This window comes from Microcaecilia unicolor, chromosome 1, assembly GCF_901765095.1.
Source record: "Microcaecilia unicolor chromosome 1, aMicUni1.1, whole genome shotgun sequence".
NCBI classification, from domain to species: Eukaryota; Metazoa; Chordata; class Amphibia; order Gymnophiona; family Siphonopidae; genus Microcaecilia; species Microcaecilia unicolor.
In genome coordinates this window covers 620,380,950-620,394,677 of record NC_044031.1, presented here as the reverse complement: position 1 = coordinate 620,394,677, position 13,728 = coordinate 620,380,950, and the positions used below count along the sequence as shown (strand labels likewise).

General features: G+C 41.6%; 1 protein-coding gene across 1 annotated transcript in view; it reads right to left on the bottom strand.

Moving 5' to 3' along the window:
- The window catches only part of PPP1R16A (protein phosphatase 1 regulatory subunit 16A), a 93,929-nt gene that overhangs the window by 59,224 nt on the left and 20,977 nt on the right, over positions 1–13,728 (bottom strand). The window lies entirely within an intron of this gene.

The following is a 13,728-nucleotide window of genomic DNA, read 5'->3' as shown; positions in this document are numbered from 1 at the left end:
AGTACTGGGCGGACTTCTATGGTCTGTGTCCCAAATATGGCAAAACAGGGCAGACTGTCCCAATTATGGAAAGGCAGATTTGGATGAGCTGGAGTCGGTTTTGATGGATTAGTGACAATCAGCTCTGGGAGGTGAATATGCTAGATATACACTTTCAGAAGAACAGGAAACATAAAATTGGTAGAATATATATATGACAAAGGCCACCGAGATCAGGTGACAAGGAGCAGCTGAGCTGTTGTGGGTGACTGAAGAGGTCTAATCCAGAAACTGATGGCAGACAACCAACTGGTCCAACAGGGACAGCTTAAACATTAGGCAAATTCCACCAGGAGATGCTTAAACATTAGGCAAATTAGACAAATGCCCTAAGTAGTTACAAAAAACTACAGACAGAGCAGAACAGGTCCTGACAGTTACATCAAACAGGCCATTTATTCAGCAAAATATATATATACATAATACACACACACAGTATATAAAAGAGAGAGACATTCACAGCTCCACAGACTATCAGGTGATTCAAAGACTTTGAATGAGGCAGAAGACACACTGGTTTGATTAACTGGCTCCTCACGACACCAACTCCCCTTCTCCTGTTGTCAGCTGGGATCAGGCCACAGGTGGATTAGGGGGGGGCAGATATGGGGGGAGAGACAGATGATGTTTGGTGACCAAAAGCAGCAAAACAGAGGAATTTCTAGGCACTTAAAAGAGCCAGGGCTCAGGTTCATAAAAGCATCCACTCAAGATTTTGATTATTAAAACACTGATCACAGTCCCCTCACCCTCAAGATGACCCTGTAAAAGTACCAGACATCATCCATTCACTGCCAGGCATGTTCAAAATTAAATACAACAGCAAATCTGCCATGACAGTATTAACTGCCAGGCCTCATTCAGTCACACCAAGTCCCAGAAACCCAATACACCTATTCCTGGGAAACAAAATAAGCCAGACTGCTACAATTTCTATACACAGTGGAGTAGCAGCCTAGTGGTTACAGCACCAGGCTTAATATCCAGGAGTGGCCAGTTCACATCCCACTGCTGCTCCTTGTGATCTTGGGCAAGTCACTTAAATACTACTACTACTATTTAGCATTTCTATAGCGCTACAAGGCATACGCAGCGCTGCACAAACATAGAAGAAAGACAGTCCCTGCTCAAAGAGCTTACAATCTAATAGACAAAAAATAAATAAAGTAAGCAAATCAAATCAATTAATGTGAACGGGAAGGAAAAGAGGAGGGTAGGTGGAGGCGAGTGGTTACAATCTCCATTGCCTCAGAAACAAATTTGGATTGTGGGCCCTGCAGGGACAAAGTAATCCCTACTGTACCAGAATGTAACTCACTTTGAGCTACTACTGAAAAAGGTGCAAGCTAAATCCAAATTAATAATAACAACACTAGCTAAATACTGAATGCTTTCAAACACACACAGCACAGACAGACCACAACCAAAACAGAAACAGACAAAAGTGAACTAACTACCAGATTCTGCAATCTGCAACACAGCGGGAAGAGGAAGAGCAATCAACCTCCTCTCATACTGAGCAACATACAAAGACAAGAAACAAGCAATATATCCCAAGCTGACATACTTCATTTAATAAACTTAAAATAAAATACTTTTTTCTACCTTTGCTCTCTGGCTATTTAAATTTTCTAATCATGTTGGTCACTGCCTCTGGTTTCTGCTTTCCTGTTTTCTCTTAACTCTCCACTGTCTCCTGTCCATTTGCCATTTCTTCTCTCCTGTCTTCTTCCCCTACATCCATCTCGGACATTATCTTTTCTTTATTTTTCTGCCTATCTATCTAGATTTAATCCTTCCTTTTCATCCAGACCACAAGCCCCCTCTCTTTATGCAATCTACCTATAGCTTTCCATCTCTCTCTCTCTCTCCACTGCAGCTATAAAAATAAATAAGTAAATAAAAAGAAGCATGCAGGTGCTCAAGGTCCTGCTGCATTCTGTCCCCTCTTTCATTACAGAGAGAAGATAGAACCTAGAGCATGTAACTGGGCATAATGGCCTCATATTTGTTTTACAGGTGCAGCACTGAATTTGCTTCATTGTCATGATGTCCCCTATGAAGCCAGCAACCTGGGTAACATGGTTTCCACGCTGCCCCCTCGCTACGCAAGAGAGGACAGAGTGAAAGCTAGAGGCCCTGTTGCATTCAGTCCTCCCCATTGCCCTCTCCTTAATAGCAACTGCCTATACTGCTCAGTCTCTCCTCCTCTCCCCCTCCCCCCAAAGAAGGAGCCAATAGCACACTCTGAAATATGAACAACATCAAACATAGTACCAGCTTCAATATGCAGGGTTGCTGGGCCTGTGAGTAACCTGTTGTGATCTCTCCAATGGTGGTATTTTTATAGGTTGCCTTCAGAGTCACCACATATCTCTTTTGTCCCCTCTTGAGAAGGTCCACTAACACCAATTCTGATAGATGTACTCACAGGACCACCAGAGTCCAAATTCAGTGATTCTGCAAACATCTGCATCATCTTGGCTCTCCCAAGCACAAAAGAGCTTTGGAAGCACAAAAGAGCTCCTCTCTGACAATGGCAAGCTAACTTCCAAAGCAGCTCCTCCAACTCTGAAACTGCTTCAGATGCTGCAGGCAGGGCTGACCTCTCACACAGCGTTACATGGGGGTTGGTTCTCCTCCCAAACCCCCAGTGGCTTTGGGACGATTCTGAGATGCAGCACGCTGAACAAGTTTGGGTACAATGACTTGGAGACCCGCAGCTGAGATTCGGAAGGGAAATCCTACCCTTCCCCTTACACTTCCCTATACCACACAGGGCATCCTCTCTTCAAGGTGCCAACATGGATACTCTTCCACTCAATATAACATGGTTGGTGAAAATAAGTAGAATTAGGGGCTTTATATATAGAGGTAAATTCTCTCTCTCTTTTTTTGGGGGGGGAGGGGGCCTATTTGTGCCGTACTCCTGGGCATGCCCTTGTTTTGTTCCCCCATTATTATGATCTAAGTGGTACAAGATATTGAGTTATAACAATTTTCTTGTGTATTTACTTTGTTATCTCGTTGCTACAATACTTTCCCATAGCAAGTCTCTGTACCTGTGGTTATAAATTATGAATTCTACAAATAAAAAGTTTTAAAAGAAAATAAAATCACTACCCTTCCAGGGAAAGACAAACTTTTAGACTCCACAGAGAAGAAGGTACACCAAAGCTCCATGTTAGCTGTCAAAGTTATAGCACATCAGCTGCAAGTACCAGCATGCCAAGATGAAGGAGCTTGGAGATTTTTCTGCTTCTGCATTTGCATCTCAGAATCAGACCATCAATTTTCATTTAAATCTTCAGGAATCCAAATACCATCTCATCCGTGTACCTATGCTACCTACAATATGGTGCCCAGACCATCAGCAGCTGCTATTTTGGATCATCATACACCCTGGCTAAGAGCCTCAGGTCTCAGAGAAGACCTCCATAATAGGTTAAGAGATGCACTATGCGTAGGTGATAATCTTTTCAGAGAAAAGGTTCAAGACCAACCTTCCAAGATCTCTCATCTTAACCTCAAGATGGAGTACAGTCTAAGAAGTCTCAGTAATATCAATAAAGGAAACTCTATCAACACTGGTTAGTTCTAACAACTTTACCCCAGGAGAAGGCATCAGCCTCATGCACGACAACTTCAAAATCAACCTCAGCATCTGCATATGTGATTATGGAGAATATCTCCAATTTGATCCCTTATACCTTTCTCTGCCCACTGTTGTTTGTCCCATGGTATTATGGTTTCTGCAAAGACTGTACCTCTAAAACTTATTTACAAATTTATATACCATATTATCTAATAGTACAAGTGGTGCACAAAAATACACTCAAAACATAATACAAAATGACAGAGTATAGACACAGAGATGAGAGAGCTACAGAGTCTGCAAAAAACAAACAAATCCCTATGACACAAAACTTAAAGACATAAATGTATCTACCATAGAGAAGAACAAAGACAAGGGGGAGATGTTAGACTTTCAAATAAATAAATAATAATAACAAAGGTAATGCACAAGACAAGGACAAGAAGCTCTGGAAAATCAGATCTTGACATATAGCTCTAAGGGAAGAGACAAGAGAAACATTAGAAATATTTCTTCACTTAAAAGGTAGAGGAAGCAGGAAAAAGAAAACAAAAAAGACTGAGATAAACACAGAAGAGCTGCTGGGGAATGAGGGGTAAAGCCTTGGATAAGTACAGAGGATCCTCAGCTGTGAGGGAGTGAGAGTAAAGCCTGGGATAAGCACAGAGAATCCTTAAGCACTGCACTAAGTAGTAAATTATATATCACAATTATTTCCCAAACATCCACTCTTTTCTATTATATAAATATATAAACTTTACTTTCAAATGTATGTAGAAGAACATTTCTTTATGGGGATCGTCAGAATCTTCAACAGCAATCCCTTGCGGGTACAGCGTCCCTCATTTTAGAGCGCCGTATAACTCCTCATAGATCAACCCAATATTATGCATTTTTTCTTTTTTTTCTTTTAATTTTATCTTTCTTTAAATCTTCATATTGTCATTTAACAATTTAAATAAGTATTAAACTCTTCAATTTGAAGTAAATTAGGCAGACTAGGTGAGCCTTCCAGTGCCTATCTGCTGTCAAATTCACAAAACTGCTTCCCCAGCAGTGATGTTCCAAGGCAAGAGACGGTCTCTCACAGAAGACTCGTGAATAAGCTGAAAGGGCTGAACTGGATAGGAAACTGGTTGACTGACAGATGGCAGAGGGTGGTGGTAAATGGAATCTGCTCAGAGGAAAGGAAGTTGAGCAGTGGAGTTCCTCAGGGACCGGTGCTGGGGCCTACTCTGTTTAATATATTTGTGGGAGATATTGCTAAAGGGTTGGAAGTAAAGGTTTGCCATTTTGTGGATGACACAAAAATAGCCAATAGAGTGGATACCCTGGAGGGAGCAGAAACAATAAGAAGGGATCTCCAAACGTTAGAAGAATGGTCGAGGGTCTGGCACCACCCATTCGGGAGTTTGATAAGTACCCCACACACCGTGTTGTTGGAATTATATTATCTATATACCTGCTAGATATTGATATGCATCTAATGAAAAACACCTTAATGAAATGCCACGGGTAGGCGGTAGGGAGTGCAATGATGTGATTACGGGTTATACCCTATCAGTGGATGGTCAGCCGTTGCAGTATGGGATACCCAGATACTGAGCACAAATAGCATCAGAAAAAAATATAAAAAAGGATTTTGTGTTCACATATTTTTCATATGATTTTTTTGTTTGCTTTTTATTTAGTTTTTTTGTTTGTTTGTTTTTATTTAGTTTTTTTTTTATTTTAGTTTTTTTGATTTTAATTTGAAAAAGTTTAGATGGTTTTTGGGGAGTAGTATTGAGTTAAAATTTAATGCCAAGAACTGCAGAGTGATGCACTTGGGGTGCAGAAACCCAAAAGAGAGATACCAGATAGGAGGGGAGATATTAGTAAGCTTGACTCAGGAGAGAGAACTTGGGGTGTTGGTGTTCGAGGATCTGAAGGTGAAGAAACAATGTGACAAGGTGACGGCCGTGGCCAGAAGGATGCTAGGCTGCATAGAGAGGGGTATAACCAGAAAAGAAAGGAGGTGTTGATGCCTCTCTACGAGTCGTTGGTGAAGCCCCATTTGTAATATTGTGTTCAGTTTTGGAGACCGTATCTTGCTAAAGATGTAAAAAGACTGGAAGTGGTGCAAAGAAAGCTACAAAAATGGTATGGGATTTGCGTTGCAAACCGCACAAGGACAGAATTGCCAACCTGAACATGTATACCTTGGAAGAAAGGAGAAACAGGGGTAACATGATACAGACGTTCAAATATTTGAAAGGTATTAATCCACAAACAAACCTTTTCTGGAGACGGGAAGGCGGTAGAACTAGAGGACATGAATTGAGGTTGAAGGGGGGCAGACTCAGGAGTAATGTCAGGAAGTATTTTCTCACGGAGAAGGTGGTGGATACGTGGAATGCCCTCCCGCGGGAGGTGGTGGAGATGAAAATGCTAATAGAATTCAAACGTGCATGGGATAAACACAAAGGAATCCTGTTCAGAAGGAATGGATCCACGGAATCTTAGCGGAGATTGGGTGGCGGTGCTGGTAATTGGGAAGCAAAACCGGTGCTGGGCAGAATTCTACAGTCTACACCCTGATCGTGACTGAATAGATAGGAATGTGCTTGAGTGTAAATTTTAAGGGTCTTCGACATTAACTTCAGAACGTTTAGTACAAGAAGACTGCTGGGCAGACTTCTACGGTCTGTGCCCTGAGAATGGCATGGACAAATCAAACTCGGGAAAATATATAAGTATTGCATACCATGTAAAATGAGTTTATCTTGTTGGGCAGACTGGGTGGACTGTACAGGTCTTTATCTGCCGTCATGTCATTCATTTCATTTTAATTTATTATGTTACCGCAGTCTACATAATGAAGAGACTAGAGGCCGCACAGGCAAGCCAAACCACCATGAGGGTGGAGGTACACAAATTCTTACGAAAAGTAGAATCTGAGGAAAGGGGGAGTAGGAGGAGTAGGCTCTTGAACAACACTAGTAGGCAACGTAGGTTAGGAACAATCTCTTTATTTTTTTGTGTACTTGGATTCAAAAATTCTGTAATCTCCATGGTGTTTTCGCAAACGCTGCATCTTCCACACTTCTTATGTCCCCAGGGTACACTGTCTGCATTATATGACACTGTCTCTGGAAGGCACGAGGGAACCAAAAATTCTCTGAGATTCTTCTCCCAGGAATAAGCAACGACTAGACGTTTGTCTTTAAAGCATTCGTGTCCCTCTAAAATGTGCCAATGACGTCTGATAGAGGACTGAATGTGTCTCGCCAGATGTGAGAACTTAAGTGTACAAACAATGTCAGGGGCTTGTTTGTCAGGTCTGGGGGCAAGTACAGCATCTCTGTCTTCAAACACTGCTCTCTGAAAGCCAGTTTCAATATGTTTCTTGGGATAGCCTCTACTTCTAAAACACTGTGCCATCTTTCTGGATTGAACTGTAAAGTCATCAAAGTCTGTGCAAATCCTTCTGAGTCTTAAAAATTGACATAATGGTAGATTCTTCTTCAATGTGTGGTGATGGTAACTGTGAAAATGTAAAAAGGCATTGCGATCGGTAGATTTTCTAAAAAGAAAAGTAATAAAATGATAATTATCTTTCCTAATTAATAAATCTAAAAAGCTAATTTCTTTTTGGTCGTATTGCATTTTAAAATGGATATGTGGATCCTGTGTATTTATCCACTCAAAGAAAAGGTTCAATTCCCGTGCGTCCCCTTTCCATACCAGGAAAATGTCGTCTATGTATCGTTTATCCAAAATAATGTTATGTTTATAGGGGTGTTCCTCCAAAAATTGTTTTTCAAAATGTGCTACATAGAGGTTAGCTATGTCCGGAGCCATGGGAGATTCCATGGCAGTGCCTCTAATTTGTTGATAAAAATTATTTTGAAAACAAAAATAATTATTGGTTAATGCGATACTTGCGCATGTCAGGATAAATCTATTAGGTATTCGTTTGTAGGTTGTGCGATTCTTTAGTGTCTCTTCAATGATCTGCAAGGCTTCGAATTGAGGAATATTTGTATACAATGCTTCAATATCAAGAGTAACCATAAGAGTGTTATCAAGATCACTGTCAAATTCTTGTAGTAAACTTATCATATGCGTAGAATCTCGTACATATGAGGGTATTTGTGGAACATATGGTCTTGAAAAGAAATCAACAAATACTGATAAAGGTTCTAGAACAGAGCCATTACCTGAAATAATGGGTCTACCAGGTGGTTGAGTCAATGACTTATGTATCTTTGGTAATATGTAAATAATTGGAATTGTGGGATCTGAGATCTTTAGAAAATGAGATTCTTTGGAGGTGATATATCCTGCTTTTGTAGCGAAATCAACGACCAATTCAATTTCCTTCTCCAAATCCGATGTGGGATCTGATGGTAAGAGTGCATAATAATTTCTGTCACTGATTTGTTTTTCTATTTCAGCAACATAATCTGATCGATCCAAAATCACAATTCCGCCCCCTTTGTCAGCGGGTTTAATCACTGTTGCAGTATTATTAGCCAGGCCTTTAGTTGCAGATTTTTCTTCTTTAGTGAGGTTATAAAAACGGGGTCTCTTCCGTTGCTTAATTTTTTGGAGGTCCTGTTCAATACATGAATTGAATGCATGTATTAATGGATCGATGGGGCCTGATGGAATCCAAGCAGAGGGTCGTTTGACGACAGATCGGTCTGTATTTGTGGGTTGATTAGAAAAACATTGGATAATCTGAAGTTTCCTAGAAAATTTAAACAGGTCTACTCTTGTTTGAAATGCATTATAAGGTGCAGTTGGTACAAAGGTGAGACCTTTTTGCAAAACTGATTTTTCAGTGCTATTTAAAGGATAATTAGATAAATTAAAAACTGGAATATCTACCTCTAGCTCTCTCGTCGTGTGTGTGCCCTGTTTGCTGGCAAGTATGGGCGACCGAATCCTCTCCCTCGTCCTCTCCAAGTTCCCCTCGTTCCAAATGTTGTCTGTATATGGAAAGGTTCTTGTGTCGGATGAGTCGCCCTGTACATCTGATTTTGAAACCATGGAGGAATCTCCCTGGTGTCCTTGGGCCAAATCTTCTCTAAAAAAGATGTCTGAGAGGACTGCACATTCTGGGCTGGTGATGATCTCAGAATACCCTGATTAGGCAAACCCTGTGGAATAGGTGACTCGATAGGACTGTTAAGGGGTGATGTAAAAGGATCCCCCGAATCACTCCTGATGCGTTTTCTGCTTTGTTCTTCAGGATTCTGCACACTCATGCGAGGTACACGTTGAGTACCTTTGATTGATAGGATTATTCCTTTTAGAAACAAAATATGGTTTAGCTTTTGCAAAGGGATAAATTGAACCTTTTTTATAATCACTTTCATCCCTTATGAATTTCCTCTTCTTTATATCTTTTAATTCTGATTTAAAACTATGTAATTTATATTCTATATCTGTATTGGTTATATCAAAATTCTTATCTTCCTTTTTCAATGTGCTTAATATGTTATCACATTTCTCTTTTGTAATTGTACTTTTGTCTTTGTCTTTGGCTGTTTCTGCTATTAAAATCATCAAATCTAAAGAACATTTGTTTAAAATACACCATTTGTCTAAAAACTTTTATCTAAAAACATAGTTGGTTTTTTCATAATACGAAGACCCCTAGGGATCTTTCTAGCTCTGCAATATTGTAACATGCTGACAAAATGTAAATCGTTTCTAATTATATTTTTTTTGTGCTCTATAGCCTCTTCCCATAAGTCGACTAAAGTCTCTTGTGGTTGTACATCTTCTTCCTCTAAGAATTCTGCATCATGCATTAGATTATTTTACTTTTGTTTTGCACGTTTGTTTTATTACCATTGTTTGGTTTTATTTCATAGACTCCTGACGAAGGCGTCTGTAGCGCCGAAACACGGCTGCGTTGAGTCAAGTGTATATTTAAATAAAGAGATTGTTCCTAACCTACGTCACCTACTAGTGTTGTTCAAGAGCCTACTCCTCCTACTCCCCCTTTCCTCAGAGACTAGAGGCCTCGCCTACAGAGAGGCAGGAAAGTTTTCTGCTCCCGTTTTCTATCCAGTGATTGCTAGTCTACTTTTACAAATGTAATACACACCACACGGTTAGTCAGTAATGGAGTACTGGATATGGGACTGCTCCCTCCTGTCCTTACTCCTATGGCTCACCTTCTAGCCTCACCTAGTTTGATGACCCATGGCTAAGCGGTTTTCCTCTGACCACCAAGACTTCACTATCTAGGACAATTCAAATTTACACCTGCTGTACATTATTACTTCCTGTGTATAGAAAGTCAGCTGTACTGAAAATCCAAGCTTTAAAGCCCTTGTGTGTGAAGCCTATTATTCCATCTCAGGGCTAGGGATCCCACAGCCAATTAGATGTCCAGGATCTACTACTACTACTACTTAACATTTCTAGAGCGCTACTAGGGTTACGCAGCACTGTACAAATTAACAATAAGGGCGGTCCCTGCTCGGAAGAGCTTACAATCTAAAGGACGAAATATCAAGTTGGGGTAGATAAGTTTTCTGAGAAGAGGTGTAGTGATTAGGTGCCGAAGGCGACATTGAAGAGGTGGGATCTGCATAGTATATGAGATCAATTTGCACGAACTAAGTCTCTGATATATGCAAACAGAGCTCATGCATATTCATTGTGTGGACTGCAGGGCTGACTGGGGTTAGGGAACCCTACTCTATTTTTTCTACTTCTGTTCTTTTCTTCCCCTACTAAATCTTTTTCAGTTTGTTCTGCCTGCCTCAAGGCATGCATTCGTATCAACCCACTGTGTGACTGATACATGCTTATATTCTGCAACAACTGTTAAGTTCAGTGCAAATTATATCAGTTATTAAAAAAAAAAATACAAACAGACCCAAGAGATTTACAGGCCAATAGAAATAAATACATGATATCCTCTATACATAGCCAATCCTAAATTAATAAAATATTTCTTAAACAGAACGTTTTCAACTGTTTTCTAAAGGCCATATAGTCCAAAGTAATTCTAATGTCAGGCTGAAGAGAATTCCAAACCTGAGCCACCAAATACTGAAAAGTGGCAGAAAAACTCAATTTGGAGCAAATACCTTGCAGAGAGGGTAATAGTAACAACAAAGGATTTCTTCAGGAAACATTCTTAGATCTGGGCAATAAACTAATTAGATCTTTCATATATGGAGAAGCATCAACATAAAGTATCTTAAACACAAATGTACATAATTTAAAATGAAGCCAGACCTCGACTGGAAGCCAATGCAATTTAAAGTACAGCGGAGAAGCCCTCTCAAACTTATGAACAGATTAATAAGACAAGCTGCCGTATTTTGGATCTTTTTCATTAGGAGCTTAGAATTAGAGAATGACACGGCTACCGTTACCAAAGATATACTGCGGTAAATCCATGGTAATGGCAACACTCAAAGAAATTACTGAGGATGTGGGAACAAAACATTTTACCACTCCACGGGAACAGTAAAAAGCCTTATTCCTGTGGTTAAAAAAATCCTCTCCTTTCCGCAGGTGTTATTCAAGGAGGTTTAGTGTCTAAACAGGAAGTTGCATTAGAGAGGGTGGGACTTGGCAGGACGACGGCCACGGAGCTGGCTGTGTAAATCACTGCCGGTTGCAGAAAGATGTGACACCAAAACCTCCTTCAGTGACATGGGGGGGGGGGGGGGCAGCAGAGGACGGGAAGCTACAAAAGTGCTGGCTGGACCCATGGGAGGAGGAGGAGGTGCTGGACAGAATAGAGCTAGCTGGACCCATGGGAGGAGGAGGGGGTGCTGGAGAGAATGGAGCTAGCTGGACCCATGGGAGGAGGAGGGGGTGCTGGAGGGAAAGGAGAGATGTGCTGGATGGACCCATGGGAGGAGGAGAGGGTGCTGGGATGGAAGGAAAAAAGATGCTGGACCAAGGGAATGAAGTGAGAGCCAAATACTGAACCCACAGCGGGAGGGAGAAAGGGAAAGAGGTCAAGCAGGTGAGCCAGATGCTAGAATGGGTGGAGAAAGAGGAGGAAAGAAGCTGGGTTGGAGAGGAGAGAGACACATTGGTATGGAAGAGGAAGAGAGGGGAGAAGCTGAATACAGGGAAATAACAGAGGAGAAATTACGTGCATGGGGGGCTACACAGGAACAGGGACACAAAGGGGAGATGCTATGCACGTATGGTATATGGACACAGAAGGGAGATGATGTTCAACACGGGGGAGAGGATAGGAAGATAGAGAGGTGATGATGGAGCGGGGATATGAGAACAGGGGAGATACTGGACAGGAAAGTACAGGGACACATAAGTGAGATGCTGAAAATGGAGGACGATAGTGACACAGAAATGGAAGATGGACAGGAGAACCTGGTGAGTGACTTAACAGAAGACAGACGGAAGCAGAAACCAGAACCCGAGACCAACATGATTTTAAAAATACAATGACCAGACAATAAAAGGTAGAAAAATAATTTTTTATTTTCCATTTTGTGATTACAGTATGTCAGATTTGAAATACACATCTTGCCAGAGCTAGTACTGGATGATACATTGATGATACGTTGAAACCTTCTGCTCAGTGTGCTGCTGCAGCTAAGAAAGCAAATAGAATGTTAGGTATTATTAGGAAAGGAATGGAAAACAAAAATGAGGATGTTATAATGCCTTTGTATCACTCCATGGTGCGACCGCACCTCGAATATTGCGTTCAATTCTGGTCGCTGCATCTCAAAAAAAAGATATAGTGGAATTAGAAAAGGTGCAGAGAAGGACGACGAAAAAGATAAAGGGGATGGGACGACTTCCCTATGAGGAAAGGCTAAAGTGGCTAGGGGCCTTCAGCTTGGAGAAAAGGCGGCTGAGGGGAGATATGATAGAGGTCTATAAAATAATGAGTGGAGTTGAACCGGTAGATGTGAAGCGTCTTGTTTACGCTTTCCAAAAATACTAGGACTAGGGGGCATGCGATGAAGCTACAATGTAGTAAATTTAAAACGAATCGGAGAAAATGTTTCTTCACTCAACGTGTAATTAAACTCTGGAATTTGTTGCCAGAAAATGTGGTAAAGGCGGTTAGCTTAGCGGAGTTTAAAAGAGGTTTGGACGGCTTCCTAAAGGAAAAGTGCATAGACCATTATTAAATGGACTTGAGGAAAATCCACTATTTCTGGGATACGCAGTATAAAATGTTTTGTACTTTTTTGGGATCTTGCCAGGTATTTGTGACCTGGATTGGCCACTGTTGGAAATAGGATGCTGGGCTTGATGGACCTTTGCTTTCCCAGTATGGCAATATTAATGTACTAATAATGTACTAATGTACTAATGGACAAGGCAGAAATTTGGGAAAGGAAAAGCCCACTACCAGGCTGCACTTTCTTCAGGTTTCATTAAGCTTGGGTCTCTCTCTGGTCAGAAGCCAAGGGCAGTTGCCCTGGTCACACTCCCCTAACACCATTCCTGGTATGTGCCATCTTTATATTTTGCACATATATCTCTGGTGCTGTACTCAGTGGTGTCCCAAGGGCGGCAGTGGGGGCCAACCGCCCCGGGTGCAGCTCATGAGGGGGTGCTGCCTTGGATGTCTTCCTCCCCCCCCCCCCCCCGACTGGTGCAGTGCTGCCGTCTTTACCCCCCCCCCCCCCGACTGGTGCTGCATGGGTGTCCTCCCCCCCCCCCGTCTCCCGAATAGTGCGGTATTGCTCTCCCCCTCCACTCCTGCACATCTTTCAACTTCGAGGCTTCTGGCAGCAGCAGCAGCAATGTAAGCGCTGCCTTCTGCCTGCCCCGGAAGCACCCTCTGTACAGCTTCCTGCGTAGGCAGGACGCTGTCCAGAGAAGGCTTTGCACTAATATTCTCTAATAGCTTAGGTGCACCCTTAAACTGTTATAGAATTGGTGTTAAGCCGCTACTTTGTGGCACATAAAATGAGGCAAAGCAACATAGCAATGGTGACTGAAAAATGACCAGATGATAAAGGATTTCAGTTTATTAATACCCACGACGTGACACGGTCGTGTATTGGCCAAGTAGGCTTGCATCAGGAGTCAGTTTTCTAAAAATTCTGAACACGCTGAACAGCTGGTTTCCACGTATG